At 36.4% G+C, this 15,831-nt stretch overlaps 1 protein-coding gene and 1 long non-coding RNA gene across 31 annotated transcripts in view; one reads left to right on the top strand and one right to left on the bottom strand.

Moving 5' to 3' along the window:
- PPFIA2 (PTPRF interacting protein alpha 2) overlaps positions 1–15,831 on the bottom strand; it is a 438,359-nt gene that overhangs the window by 233,239 nt on the left and 189,289 nt on the right. The window lies entirely within an intron of this gene.
- Positions 7,482–15,831, top strand: part of LOC311604403 — a 28,350-nt gene continuing 20,000 nt past the window's right edge. The window contains exons 1-2 of one of the 4 annotated variants that reach the window (XR_014781475.1): positions 7,482–7,685; positions 15,486–15,540. This is a non-coding gene — a long non-coding RNA (uncharacterized lncRNA). The remainder of the gene's footprint in view (positions 7,686–15,485; positions 15,541–15,831) is intronic. The other 3 variants (XR_014781476.1, XR_014781478.1, XR_014781477.1) reach the window with 3 other exon arrangements.

The following is a 15,831-nucleotide window of genomic DNA, read 5'->3' as shown; positions in this document are numbered from 1 at the left end:
TGGAGTCACCAGGATCAAGTTCATCTTGCGGCATGAAAATTCAAGGTTAGGTTGGGTTACTTATAAACCCGTCTTTAAAAATGTAACAACAAACAAACAAAAATACTTTATGTTTAAAAATGTCATTTTTCTTTGAAAAAATTTTGAATATTGTGAAGGTGCCAGGTTTGCAATACTGATGGATAATCTTGATGGCTTCTAAATAAATGCAACTGCCTTTTTTTTTTTTTTTTTGCATACAAGGGACCTGAGAAAGGCAACATAATAGCAAACATGGGAAGTGCTGCAAACTACAGGTTAATAGGGATGTGTTCTCATGATTCATAAGACACCTGACAAATAGGAGATGTAAACTGTGAATTTCCTAAGACTTCCTTAATTCGAAAGAAGCCATATTATGTCTCAAAATGGCATGTTCTATTTGAAAAGATGTATGTTATAACTGGACGAGAACATCATGATTTACTAATATATAATTAAAAAAATATTTTACTTTTTGTTGGCACCTCTTGATAGGAGACACATTATAGCATGACATTGCCTATAGGAGAGAAGCAGCTTACAGCAGATGCCAGCTTGACTAAAGGCCTTGGGCAGCAAGGAAGAATCAAGGTTGGTTTTCACCAGAGAACAATGAGGTATACATTCCCTGAGTGCTGATTAAGATCATTTCAATAATCGCTTTTGTGAAAAAGTACAACACAGTGTTCTGATGAAACTGGTAACAGATGTAAACCACCAACTTGTATTTTCTATTTTAAGCCCACCCATTTGCAAAGCCTCACCACATTCTCTTGAGCAAACTTTGGTTATGGAACATGTTACGAAATATCCCTCATTTTGTATATGACAGTTAATAACACCCCAAAAAAAAAAATTTCTATCTTTAAATGTTTACATGCTTTTTTCAAAAACATCATCTTTAGTTACTGGACACTGGAAAAAAATCTTAATAATTTTTAGAGGTGAGACAAATTTTATTTTGAATTAACTCTTTGGATTGAGTATTAGAAAGCCACATATGTGAATGACAGATGGGGACAGTTTGTAGCAATGATCATGGATGCCTCACAAGCACCAGAGATGTTAAAACTGGGCCTCAGAAACCAAGACTTTGGAATAACTGAATGTCTCTGTACTCACTCCATTTATTTATACTCCTCTGCTATCTTTAGTTCTTTTAACTCCTTTTTATTTACAGTTGTCTCTCTGTGCTTTCCACCTCCCTGGACACCCCTGCTTTCTTATCTCATCTTCCTTTATTGGTAAAAAGATCTCTGTGGTTCTTTTCTTCCCCCTCCAATTCTCTTAAACCTTTAAGTGGTGTTCTTGGGTTTGATGGACATTGCTTGACCTCGTGAGGTGCAGGCATAGGTGAGTCTTGAAGGAAGAAAATGCTTGTATTTATCCTCAGACTCCAGATGTTCTCTCCGCTACTAAATGAATGGATCTCACTTATATCCATAAAAGCTAATTTGGGTGAATCTCTCTGGTGTTTATAAGAACAGTTTGGAGGAGCTGGAGGCTCAGCACCCACCTGCATCTGGTTTCACATGCTGACCTCTCTGAAGAATAGCATAGTTTTCTGTGACTGCAGTGACCGTACAAAACATCATGGACAGGGTAGGGTCGTTCGACTCCCACAAACCCAGTCCTATCCAGAGAGAGTCTTTAATGTGTCAGTGAGTTCTAAGTAAGAGCTGTGGCATCATGGACTGACGTTGGGGAATATGTTTATTTGTGGATTTAATGTATAAGCTTAGGTCTAGTTTCCACATAGAGTTCACACCTTAAAAACAATTCTATAAATTTGTTGTATAGCAGTTTCAATTCGTACAATTCGTACTCAATAGCATGTTGTGTTTACGTAGCTATCTACTCATGTGTCCCTTTTAGAGAAATATGCTAATGAAAATTCAGACTAGAGTTTCTGTTAACTTTAATATTCTGTTTTCAAATATTTTGCTAGTGAAAGAGAATGCAGAATCATCAAAGATAAAAATCATTTAATAAGTTAACATTGACAAGACTTCTAAAGCCTTACTATCTCTTGAGAAGATAAGCCACCACATTACCCAGCACATTGTTGCAGATTATTTATTGCTAAGAGTTGTAAAAACAACAACAAAAAACCAAACCATAACTTGGTGAAGACCAAATACAAATTATATGAACCCAGTTAAATAACTGCAGAGTTTGATCAAAAAGCATAAGTTCTAAGAAAAATTATGGTACTTTAAATCCAAGAGTCAATTACACGATGTTTTACCATAAAATTGTGTGTGTGCGTCCCCTGGATGGGGAGGCCTGGCAGCACTCAGAGGAAGAATAGCAGGCTACCAGGAAGAGACTTGATACCCTATGTGTATATACAGGGGGAGGAGGTCCCCCTCAGTCACAGTCATAGGAGAGAGGATTAAGGAGAAAATGGGAGGGAGGGAGGAATGGGAGGATACAAGGGATAGGATAACAATTGAGGTGTAATATGAATAAATTAATAAATTATATTTAAAAAAACAAAAAAGTGTGTGTGTGTGTGTGTGTGTTTCCAGACATAGCTCTGGCTGGCCTAGAATTCATTATGTAGACTAGGCTGGCTTGGAGTTCAGAAGAGATCTGTTGACTTTTGCCTTCCAAGTGCTGGGATTAAAGATGTGGGCCACTATGCTTGGTTATAACATTATATTAAAAAAAAAACTAATGAAGGAAACAAAATTAAAATAACTCAGAGAATTCTTTGCTTTGTTGCTAAATACTAATTTATTTAATTGTAAATAAAGAATTATTATTAAGCATTGCAAACTCTCAAGTTTATTAATATTTTTCTATATTTATATGTAATAGAAAATTATAAATTTATAAGTGTGAGCATATATATTAATTATTATGTATTATTATGTTATGGCATGTATCATTGCCCATTCTACAGCTTAAAACTAGGAAAATTGTAATCTATCAATTTTGGACAAAATGATGAACGTTTTTCATTAAGATATTGGCAAAAGTAATATAGTATCAAAAATCATTGCTTCTATTCAAGTACAAACTTACCCAATTATTATACATAAATATATTTATTTGAATAATAACAAAGAATAATCACTTTCTAATATTTGCATGAACAGCAAAATACTGTTCTTCAATTTTGTAAAATAGTAGAAAGCATGATCTTTAAGTAATTTTGAGTGTTTTGATAATCTGATTAACAGTATAAGTAGATATCATTAGCCTTCACTGAACAGTTACATCATTCCAATGATATGATTCATGCCATTTCTTACAGGATGACACAGCTGAAACTGAAGGGACTTTCGGGACTCCTCACCTAAGCATCATCTCTCAAAGACTGAGTCATGCTTCAGAACATTACTTTATTCACTATCACATGGTTTCTATGCTTCCATCAACTAATCTTGATGGTTACAATAGACTAGAGTAAAATATTTTAATGAGAGGAGTGCTTGTCTGGTTTTGCAAACATGGTAAAAAGAAAAAGAAAACAAAAACAAAAGACAAAAAACAAACAAACAAACAAACCAAAAAACCATGGCTAGAGAAGTCATAGGCCCTATGAGAGAATCCATTGATGTTTTGACAGTGTTTGGTTAGTTGCCAGGTTGTTAAAAAGCCCTGAAACACTTACATTCATTTTTTATGAATTTGTGCTATTATCAGTGTTGTTCAGAGGAGGTTCTTATTGCAGAGGATGTTTCCTGTTCAGGATGCTGGATATAAGCTCTTTCAATGATGGAACCCCTGGAGAGATGGCCTTTCCCACAAGCTCAGGGAACATCGTGAAAGAGAAAGAATGTAAGAGACTAAAGATGAGGATGGGTGCTCTGAACAGCTAGCCTCTGCACAGCAGATGGCTGCCATAGGAACTCCTGGCAGCTGTGATGATCAGTACATGACCGTCACGACGTTCAACAGAGTTAAAACTTCCAGCATGAAATGTGTGAGACCAATGATGTCTATGTGTTTCACTGGCTGTGATTAAGATACTGGGGATGCTTTATTTACATGGAGAGGAATTCCAGGCTCCAGGCTACTATGACTTGGTCACTCTCAAGACTGAGGTTTCTAGGGGTTTGGACACTTCACCTCATCCTAGCTCCATGCCAGTTTCCCTCCCTGGGGGCACGGTCCACATGTTGCACAGTGTGATTTTCTCCAAGGAAAAGCACAGTTATTTGTTATACAGTGCTAAATGGTCAGCCTTGGAAAACATACAAACACAAACCCTAAGGAGAATGCATTTAGGAATATATGTGTGTGTGTGTGTGTGTGTGTGTGTGTGTGTGTGTATATATATATATATATATATATATATATATATATATATATATGATAACAATTAATGAAAAGGAATTTAAAAGAGTGGGGAGAGGCATATAGAAGGACTAAGAGAGAGGAAATCAAAGGAAGAAATATCATCATTATAAGCTCAAAAACTTAGAAAATTGGATTAGCTTACTAAAAAATTAAAACAAGACAGCCTGAATGTCGCATAATAAATTATTTTCAATGAGTCACAGATATTTTACTTGTCAAAAATAGTAGCAGTTCTTATATCTCATCATCTTGTCTACATGTATTTCATAATTTGATGATACAGTTCTCTCATTTCACATTTATGATAAGTGAAAAATATTTTAAATTAGCATAAAACTTGGCCTCCTGGCAGGGACTCCCGTATCCAGGGATCGCCTAGTTGTTTCCTGTCACCCTGTTCAGCCATCATTTCTGACCTCTCTCTGTCCTTCGATCCTGCCTACTCTTCCATACAACGCTCAGTGTTCCACCCAGAGTCCAGCTGTGAGTGCCACCATCTGGTCCTATCCCCTGCTGGGTGGAGTCTCTCTGAGCACATCTATGTTGGGCTAATAACTTAGAATTCCAAAAGGAGTTGTGGTCCCATCATAGAAAGTCAGAAGTGCTTTTGCTCCCTTATATGCATAAAAATGTTCCATTCTACACATCTAGATTTACGAGATATTTTCTTTCACACTGGTAAGTTTAAATTGCATCTTTCAGTGTACCTTCTACTCAACACAGAGAAATAAAAACTGATATTTTCATAGTAAAATACTAATAACTCCACCTGTGTTAGGATTACACAGGCTACAGCAGATACCAGTATGTGCAGAAGCTACTTACAGTGTGCCAAGGTAAATGAAGCCAGGATTGAAAATCACTAGATTTTTAAAATAATTACACTGGCTTTAGAGTTTTATGTGAGAGACAACTTATTTTTTAACTTCCTGAACTACACTTTGAGTACTTAAGTAGGAACCAGGGATGGATAAGGAAAAAAAATCTACAAATGTATGAATATACAAAGGCATAATACTAGAAAAAATATTTGAGTACTTCCATCTTCCTCTGTATTGTTCTGTTTTAGTTTGCTTCCACAGTGAATCCACAAACAGCTCACTTGACAACATAACTAAGTGGTTCAAAGAATCTGAAATACTGGATGTCCAAATAATGGTTTTATAGCCTTAAGCAAGTCACTCACCTGAAAATGAGATAATTATACCAATCTATAAAGTGAATTGTGATATAAGATTCAACTATTTAATAGTTGTGGGCAAATTGTTCTGGGGTGAGGGGAGGGAAGCAAAATGTGTGTGTATATATGTACGAACATTTATAATAAATCAAATTCATTGTTTATTTTATAATCTTTCAAAATTTATAATCATCGAACAATTACTCATTCACTTATTTGAAAATATTTATAAAATACCACACTTATTTCTCACTGTTTCCTGGGCACAGAAACATTTTGTCAAGATTGTCAAAGAACACTATTTATTAAATTACAAGTATTACATTGAACAGAAAAAGAAACACAGTGCATCATTTGAAAAGACCCTTCAAAAGAATTTTATCTTTTTATCTAGTTTCATTTTATTGATTTTTTCTCCTTTTTACCCTGCAGATCCTTTGCATATATATTATGGTTTCTGGTTTTGTATATTTAAGGACTCCTGAGTGTGTAAATGAATGGGTCTCTGTGTCTAGTCTTGTGTCTCTTCTTGGGTTCTTTTGTGTCTTGTTTGTTTGACTTGTCCTATTCTGGTGTGTTTGGTTTTGTTTCATATCATTATATTCTCTTATTGTAATTATTCCTTCTATGCCTGTTTCTTTCTGAGGAGAGACAAAAAGATGGGAAGAGAGGTTGGAAAAACTGGGAAAGGGAAACCATAATCAACCATAATCAGGGTAGCTTGTATGAGAAAAGTCTATTTTCAATAAAAGAACTGCATCCTTTCATGTAGGTCATCACTTAATATGTACCAGGAATTAGCAGAGCTAATCCAGTTCTGTCCTATGCAGTCTTGGTATCCAGGGACGACACTAAAGAGAAGACCTGGTCCAGGATGTTCCTCAGAACTTCCCAGAAGTTTCTGGCTGTCTAACTGCCTCTAATCAAGCTGCCACTGACATTTTTGCCTTTCGTTATTAGGACACATCAAGTGATATTTGGCATAGAAATTTGTATCTGCTACCACTTCCTTCTGGTGTATTGTCTCCCCTAATGTCTCATGCGCAGTTTGCCAACCTTATGGCCAGACATTGGGCAAAGAGTAGGGAGTCTCGTGGAAAAATTATGGGAAGGATGAAAGGACATAGAGGTGACAGGATCTCTACAAGAAGACACACAGAGACAAGTAACCAGGGGCCAGAGGGACTCGTGGAGACAGACGCACCAAGCAAGGACTATGCACGGACTGAATCAAGGGTTCCTACATCCTGCCAGCAGAGAAACTGCAGTTTCAAAACTCTCTTTGCTGGGAGCTACTTCCTATTCTCTCTAAATTCTAACTACATTTCGCTCCCAACGTGGGACTCCTCAAGTGTAACAATGGTTGCTATGAGACCCTGACCTGGGAATGCAGCCAGGCACTGTCCGTGGCCGAGGTAATTCTGCTTCACTTCCACTTATTAAAAGAGACATGATTAGAAATTAATCATTAGTTAATAAGTTATACTATAGTCTACAAAGACATGGAGTATTTCAAAAGATTTCAGGTAACAGGAACAAAAAGAATAGAATAGGGAAAAAAATGTCCCGACACACCGGTTGCTGGGCACAAGTTCCATTAGGGAGAAAGTTTCGTTAGGGAGAGGACATTGGCCCTGGACAAAGAGAGCACATACATATTGATACTAAGCCAATAAGTTAGAAATGATGACGTCTTTCGCTATGTTCTCTGTACCTTGTATTGAAATTCAAATGATGTCAAAACTATCCGTACCTGTACCATGTTTGCTTGATTGCTCATTGACTTCCGCGAATCTGCGCTGTGGGAAAATGTTGTAGAAAAATGTAACCAACACCCCTCCCCTGCTTTCAAGAAATGTATATAAGGCTAGACTGCTTGGCTGAAAAAAAACACTCAGATGGAAACTCAAACCCGCGTCGCCTCTGTATGTCACAATGCCTTATCTCCGGTCACCGACACTCCAAGAACCTCTGATTCCAAGGACTGATCCACGACTGAGCTAATGGTCCGCGGCACCTACACAGATGTAGCCTATAGGCACCTCAGGCTTCATGTGGGTCCTCTATTTAGAAGCAGAGGGGCTGTCTCTGACATGGAATCCGCTGCCTGCTTTTGACCCCTTCTCACGGCCAGCACTGCCTTGCGAGTCCTGAAGCAGCTTGATGAGCTGAGGTAGGTGTGTATGTGCTTCAGGATTCACCAATTACTTCATGATCAAACCTATTCCCTTTACCTGAGCTAATGGCATCTAGAGCCAGTGGGCTAATCAAGACCAGACTAAAGTTCAAAGACGGGAAAAGAGCCAGTGGGAAATAGGCTCATCAGGGACAATAGGTCTAACTTTACCATAAGCTTAAGACCTGATGAGAGTCCTTTAACTCCATCAGAGAATATGGAGTCTGCAGGTGACTCAAGCTAATGAAGATTCAATTCTAATGAATAAAGACATAATAAGAGAAAAGGACAGACATTGGAAGGAATATGATGTCAAATCAAGTAGGAATTTCTAGGACCAGAATGGCTTCATCACTGGATGCTGGTATTGATCGCATGATTCTACATGTATGCCAAAATTCATAGACTTACTCCAAAAAATCTATGTGTTAATTAGAAATATAATGATAGAATTCTAATTATAGCTACATGGAAAATGACAGTGCTTACTCAACGACGTTCCTTCTCTAGAAAAGTGTATTTCATCACATGGATGAATCATAAATATGTCAAATGTTTAAGAGTAAATCAACACAAATTTATAGTCTAAATTTAGAAGCAATTATATAACACATAGCGGGAACAAATGTAGCTTGACTTGGTTCATAAAATGACAATGCATTTACTTACTTAGTTCATTAATGTAATAATATACTCCAAGTATAAAATTTGGTTATTATTTAGATATTAAGATTGCACCATGGAATACTGGGGGTGGGGGGGAAGCTTATTTGTACTTGCTACAAGTTAGCAAGATATAAAACAATGGCCACATAACTCTCCAAAAGACTCTCTCAGACCTCACCCTTGTTTTTTCCCTTGTTTTTTTTTCCCCCTTAGTCACATATACTTCAGTCAGTGGGTACACATTGTCAGTCATGTCATTTATGGTGTTGAAAAAAACAGCCAGATCCTGGGTGTTAACACACGGGTGCTTTGTGTGTAGCACTTACATTGCCATTGGTAGCATGCTAGTAGCCTGGGAAGGATCATCAGAAACACATTTACAGGCATCCGTTCTTCTGCCGCTTAGACCACTACTTGGTACCAGCAAAATTTTGTTCTCAAAAAAGACACTGCAGAGTTAGCACCTAGGCCCCACAGCCCGTACCTTGTTTGAGTCCTCTCTGGTAAGTGTGAATCCCCAGTCATTTCAGTTGTTTTGTCTCCTGCTGTCAATTCACTGTTTACTCCTAAGCCAAAACAAGAATGAAATTGCCTCTGTCTTCCTATCTAAGATGAGGACATAGGAAAAAAAAACCACATCATTTCAATTACTGATGCCAAGTTCTACTATTGTCCATTACAATGCTTGCTAGCACATAGGGTTGGCTGTGGCATCTGAAACCCTAGCAACTGGGAGATTGAGGCATTAGGATCATGAGTTCAAAGCCAACCTATGTTACAGACCAAGACCTTTGAACAAGAATCTCCCATGAAAGGACAATTAATTATAGTCTTTAAGTATGAAATAGTATTATAATCTTTACTACTATTAAGAATAGTGTCAGTGACTGCCTGTTCCCATCTGCGTCAGGATTTCTTTCTAACGTAAAGACAGCTTAGTAGTGTCACAGAACATGTAGAAGAAATCCTAACTGTAAACTGTTCTAGACTGGTAACGGCCTCAGGAAGAACTGTACTGTTCACACACACTAATAGATCTTTAGTTTGTGTGTCAGATCCGTGTCATGAGTTGCCTTGCGTCTTGGACAGATGGTACTCAGCTGCACACTTAACGTTACATTTTCTAATATCACAATACAAAAATAGTTACCATCAGCTGCATATTCCTTTTCTGTAGAAACCAAGGAAAATTAATGTTCACATTTCTTTTTTTAACATCTACTTCTGTGTAGCCAGAAGGGTGCATGCCACGCCTCACCATCTGTTGGAGTATTGCCTGTTAATATATTTTTGTCTTATTCAGGGAACTGGTGAAGAATTCTAGAAAATATAAGAAAATTGATAGGAAGAGATAATAAACTCTTAAAGAGCCAGATTGCACTAAAGACTAAAATAATATAAAGTGGTGTTGACTCTCATCTTGATCTTTCAGAACACCTATCGATATTTCCAAATTCTTAGAATTTAAAAAAAAAGCTTATAAAAACCTTATTTAATAGAAAATGACCACAATTCGAGAAAAAAAAAACTTTATCTCTTTGCTACTGAATTTACCTCTCCAGACATAAAATATTGCAGCCTTTTGTAAAGATCAGTAAAGTCTACATATTGAAAAACACACCAACTGCTCTTTTAGAAACACAGTCCCCAGGAAACTCTGATGCTCAAGTCCTTATTAATATGTATTCAAATGAACTCTTGCCTTGTAGTCATCCCATTATTTTCACAGACAGTTTGATTTTTCTTGGTTAAAACCCACTCTGCTTTCAGCAAGACCATTTATGGGAAAAGATTCCTAATTTAAATGATTTCACTGTCGTTTCATTGTAGTTCTAACCTCTTGCTGTCACATGATCTTATGTTAGCCAGGACAAAGTAACATGACTTGGAAAGGAGGTCACCTCCCCTTCTTTCATAGAATTGTATTAAAAGAATTTTGAATAGTAACATGACATTTATCTTTGGTTCTGAAAACACTCTGTGAAGCAAATAAAATATATATTTAAATTATGTAGGACACTTAAGAATAATCATCTGAAAGGATGTCATCTATAATTAAAAATGCAGTATTTGTGAACACAGTGATTTTTAAATCACCCGAGATTGTGACATTTCCATCTTATACCAGATTTATAAATACAAAGCTAGTTATTATTTTCAACATGCCCTTTCCCACAATAGAAATAGTTCCTGAAAGTGAACAGCAATGTAATGAAGATGTCTGAAAATTATATACAAAGAGTTTCATCTGATTTCAGCCAAATCGATCTTTCTCACACTACCTTTGCTTAAGTAGAAAATGTACTTCTAGAGTGGTCCTGGATGCTGCCTTCCCTCAAAGTGTTCTATAAGAAATAAAAAATATCCCTTAATTTTATAAGACACTATACACACCATACAATGTAGGGACCAGTAATATACAACCTGTATATTCAATATCATAATAGGATCAATGATACCAGGGCGGGGCAAAGCACACATGGATCCTTCTCTGCTGAAGTTTCAGTCAAAAATTTAAAATGAAATATAATGTGTGTGTGTTAGTATATTTTAGTTGCATATAAAAACATCATGGGGCTGGAGAGATGGCTCAGAGGTTAAGAGCACTGACTGCTCTTCCAAAGGTCATGAGTTCAATTCCCAGCAACCACATGTCGGTTCACAACCACCTATAACAAGATCTGTATCCATAATAAATAAATAAATCCTTAAAAAATCACAAAGTAAGTAACAGAATGCTACATGTGTTAAACACCTCACACAAAGATAAATATGAATGAACATAATCAATGCAGGAGAGTTTTCTCAAGAGCAATCATTCAGGAACTCAGAGTAAATTTGTGTATGCTAGGTTGAATACATTTTAAAACATTTATTTCACCTTAGAATAAGACCCCAATTTTCTACTCATTGAACTAATTTTCAAAATAAATTTTGAGAGAAGTTATAAGTGACAACTTTCCCTGAAATGAACTGTTTGCTACATGACTATTTTAAAGTCACAGTTATGAGACGCTTACTTATTTCTGTGAAATCATGTGTAAGCATAAAGAGTATAACCCATAGTGTAAATGTACCACTGTTTCATTATCCATTCTGCTACTGAGGGACACTTAGGATGTTTCCAGGTTCTGGCTATTATGAATAAGGCTTCTATGATATTTGACCACATCCCCTGGATGGGGAGGCCTGGTGGGGCTCAGAGGAAGGATAGCAGGCTACCAAGAAGAGACTTGATACCCTATGAGTATATACAGGGGGAGGTGGTCCCCCTCAGTCACAGTCATAGGGGAGGGGAGTAAGGGGAAAATGGAAGAGAGGGAGGAATGGGAGGATACAAGGGATGGGATAACAATTGAGATGTAATATGAATAAATTAATAAAATATATTTTAAAAAGAGTACAACCCAGCGCTAGACAGGAAGGTTTGGGATATTTGAAATGTGCATGGTGCAGAAGTGGTAGCCACATGACTTTTCTCTTGGAAGGAACACTTGCTGTGGCTTGTTTTCTTGCTTACTTTATGGAAATGCTGAAGAATGAATGCACAGAAAGCATTTTGACACTAAGCTATATCTCCAGACTCACTTCCTGTGCTTTGGATCCACCCAAAGTCTGTTGTGAAGGGCATGGGTGGCCACTTTGTGGTGCTATTAAAAAGTAGTAGTTATAGCCAGATTGAAGGCCTCTCCCTCCTGTCCTTCCAGACTCACCCTCACACCCCTCTCCTCATCCTTCCCTCTATTCCCCCACAGATAAGGGGATGTCCATCATAGGTACCAACCCACACCGCCATATCAAGTCCCAGCAGGACTAAGGGCATCTACTCTTATTGAAGCCAGACAAGGCAGCCCAGCTAAGGGAAAGGGATCCAAAGGCAGGCAAAAGAGTCAGAGACAGCCCCCAAGGAAAGGACTGCAAGCAGGTTGTAAAGCAAATAAATTAATTAATAAAAAATGCAAAATAAATACATATTTTAAAGTAAAGACATATTTTAAAGTAAAGTAAAGTAAATACAAATTTCTGGTATGCAGACAAAAAAACTAGTTTTGACAATGATTTATCATAATTTATTCATCTTCAATTTAGATTGATTAAATGAAAAATTGCAAAGGTTACTAAGTGCATTTAACAACACAGCAGTTTCAAAATGCGTTCAGTTAAAATAATTTTACGGGGCTGTCAAGATGACCCAGTGAGTGGTACACCAAGGCCAAGTACCCAAATTTGATTATCTAGGACCCAAATACTCTGTGGGGAGATCTGACTCCTGCAAGTGGTCTTCTGACCTTCACACACCTGCTCTGAACAAACACTCTTCCGTTCTTTTCCATAAATTAAATAAAATATAATTTTTAAAAATGAAAAAGAAATGTGGTAATCAGTGTGAAAGGATGTTTGATCACTGGGTGCATGGTCTTGAAAGGGATACTGAGATGAAATCCTCTGATTTCTCACTCTCTTTGCTCCTTGGTCACCATGATACTGTACCATCTTACTGTACCATACCTTTCCACATGATGGTTTCTTGATTCACAAGCCCCAAAGCAATGAGAATAAGAAACCATGAACTGGTGGCACTCAGAGGGAGGATAGCAGGTTACCAAGAAGAGACTTGATACCCTATGAGCATATACAGGGAGAGGAAATCCCCCTCAGTCACAGTCATAAGGGAGGGGAGTAAGGGAAAAATGGGAGGGAAGGAAGAATGGGAGGATACAAGGGATGGGATAACCATTGAGATGTAACAAGAATAAATTAATAAAAAAAAATTTAACCCCCCCCAAAAAAAAGAAAAAAGAAAAGAAAACTTGGTAGGAATAAATAAATTTGATTTTAATGTAATAAATAAATAAATAAATTCCTAAAAAAAAAATTAACCATGACCTCAAACTTCGGAGTGAAAAACCCTGTTCATTCTTTTTAGAGTTGTCTCTGATATGTTGTTACAGTTAATGGAAAGCAAAACACAACATTCGCCATTTTACTTGTGTTATAACTTGAAGTCACAAGTCTGAAAGGAAACATCACACTTCTGGTATGGGCTAACCTTCTACTTTACACAGTTTTGGAGTGACAGATGCATTATTAATTGACAACAGACGGATGTCACTTTTGACATGACAGTCTATTGTCTCAATTTGAAAAATTCTTGAAGAACATAGGCCTGAAAAGAAATTCAACCTACAACGTATAATTCCTGAGGGCTGACCTTCTATTTAATTAGTTTGTTCATGTATTTTTTTGAATCCTCAAATGTATATTTTAATTAGAGTTAAAGACTGGCCCATGAGAGAAATTTCTGAATGATTTCCATAAAAAAGCAAAGTGCATTTATCTGAATCAATGCAATTGTATTTGAAGGGAGGCCTTGTAGATATTTAATCTGGTACTCATCTGTTCTCTGTTATCCTCCACAGAAAGGGCATCCTTTTTAGGGCTATGAATACTCTGTGTGGTGTGCAGCGTTTTCCAGTTTTTGACATTTCTGCATACACATCATCCCCTGATATGTACTTCAAAAATTCAAATTTCATAGTCCCTACATTTTTTTTTTGCATCATCTGTGGAGGTGGCAGTTGGTGGCGTGCATTTGTTAGGATAATTTTGTATTCTAAACTTTGAGAATTCATGTAACTCTTATGAAGATCTTTTATTTCAATTTAGGAGCTGAAAGAGATAAAAATAAACTTCTGTTAGTAGCATAAAATCTGAAAGCTAAATTAAATTTCCAATTTCAATCTACACTTAACAGTAATTAATTATATTTCTGAGTAATAATCCATTACATTGATAGTTTTTATATTTTAGTATTAAAATTAAATCTGTTTATCTGGTATACAATTGTATATGCTGAGTCAATTACAATCTTGCTGCCCCTTGCCTCTCTTTACCTAAATGACCGCACATTGAGGTTGGCATTGCTGTGGACATCCTCATATTCCAGATGAGAAAAATGACATCACAGAGAGATAGTCATGTATTCCTCATATAGTGGAGGTTGAGACATGGTCTGGTGTTTCAAACTTCAAATTCAGTGATCATCAAAATATTAATATTACACTTTTGGTCCTTGAAATCAAGAACCTTGACTGAAAAGTTTTTAGTATGTTTGTTTATTTTCCATTTTTGTTTACGTCCATGTGTAGGAGTCAGCTTATGCCTTCCAGCTATATATTTTACCTAGTATATGACAGTAGCATTCCGCTTTAAGTATTTCTTTTATTCTCTTCTATTATTATTATTGAAATGTGATATACTAACTAGTTATTGTATATGAAACTAAATTGATGCAATATTAAGGACAAATATAACAGTTTAGTTAACCTATCGCTATCACTATTTTTATCGACATTGCTTCATTTGCTTTTATTTCCTCAACCACTTGTGATTAATGCTTATATTTTGCTTTTTATTATAATATGTGGGGAAATAAACTATAAAATTACCTATTAGCTCAAGAATTCACCAAGTTTACTTTATCTTTAAAATAGTCTTGAACAAAAACAAAAATAAATCTAGCCGGAAGTTTCACCACCCTAAATTCCAAGTTATACTATAGAGCTATACTATGCTTTGCTTTGCTCTGCTCTGCTCTACAATGCTATACTATACTATACTATACAGTAACATCATGGCACTGACTTAAAACAGTTTCATTGACTGATGTAATAGAATTGACAATCCACACATAAGCTCACACTCCCAGAGACGTCTGACAAAGACAAGTGGGGGATAACCATCAACTCATTGGCACAGGAAAGACATTTCAGTACAGGACCCTGGTAGCACAGGGATTAATATGAAACAACCAATGAATGTAACCTCATGAAAATTAAAAGCTTCTATACAGCAAAGGATGACATACTTCTAATGAATAGGCACCCTCCAGAATGGAAAACAATCAGCAACAGCTATACCTCTGACATATGGTACCTATCTGAAAGGTTCAAAAGTCTAATAATACTAAATATCAATGAAACAAAAAAAATTTTTTTTTAATGGGACATGGAATGAAACAGAGAAGTGAGACCGAAATGGCTAGGAAAAAAATTTTTTTAAATGTTCAACATCATTAATGATGAAGGAAATACAAATTAAAACTACTTTGGTATTTTTATCTCACTCCAGTCAGAATGGCGAAGACACACAAGAAAAGCAAATGATGGTAAATGCTGACATGAAGGTAAGCATGTATCCATTGCTTTTGAGCATGCAAACTGTTTGATTTACACTACTATGCAAACTAGTGTAAATATTCCCTAAGATTCTAGAAGTAGATCTACATGATCTCACTATATTTTTCTTGGATGTATACACAAAGGATATCTTGTTCTACAAAGATACCCGCTCATCCATGTTGAGTGTTGCCCAAAATTAAAGGTTGGTTGCCAAGAATGGATTAACTCTTTTCAAGGTGTTGGATGGTGAGAACTTAATACCTTAAAACATTGTAGATAGTTGCTCAGGCTGTTCA

Source organism: Acomys minous (genome assembly GCF_964271855.1).
Source record: "Acomys minous genome assembly, chromosome: 9".
NCBI classification, from domain to species: Eukaryota; Metazoa; Chordata; class Mammalia; order Rodentia; family Muridae; genus Acomys; species Acomys minous.
The sequence above is the reverse complement of the archived record's forward strand: the minus strand, read 5'-3'. Positions and strand labels throughout refer to the sequence as shown.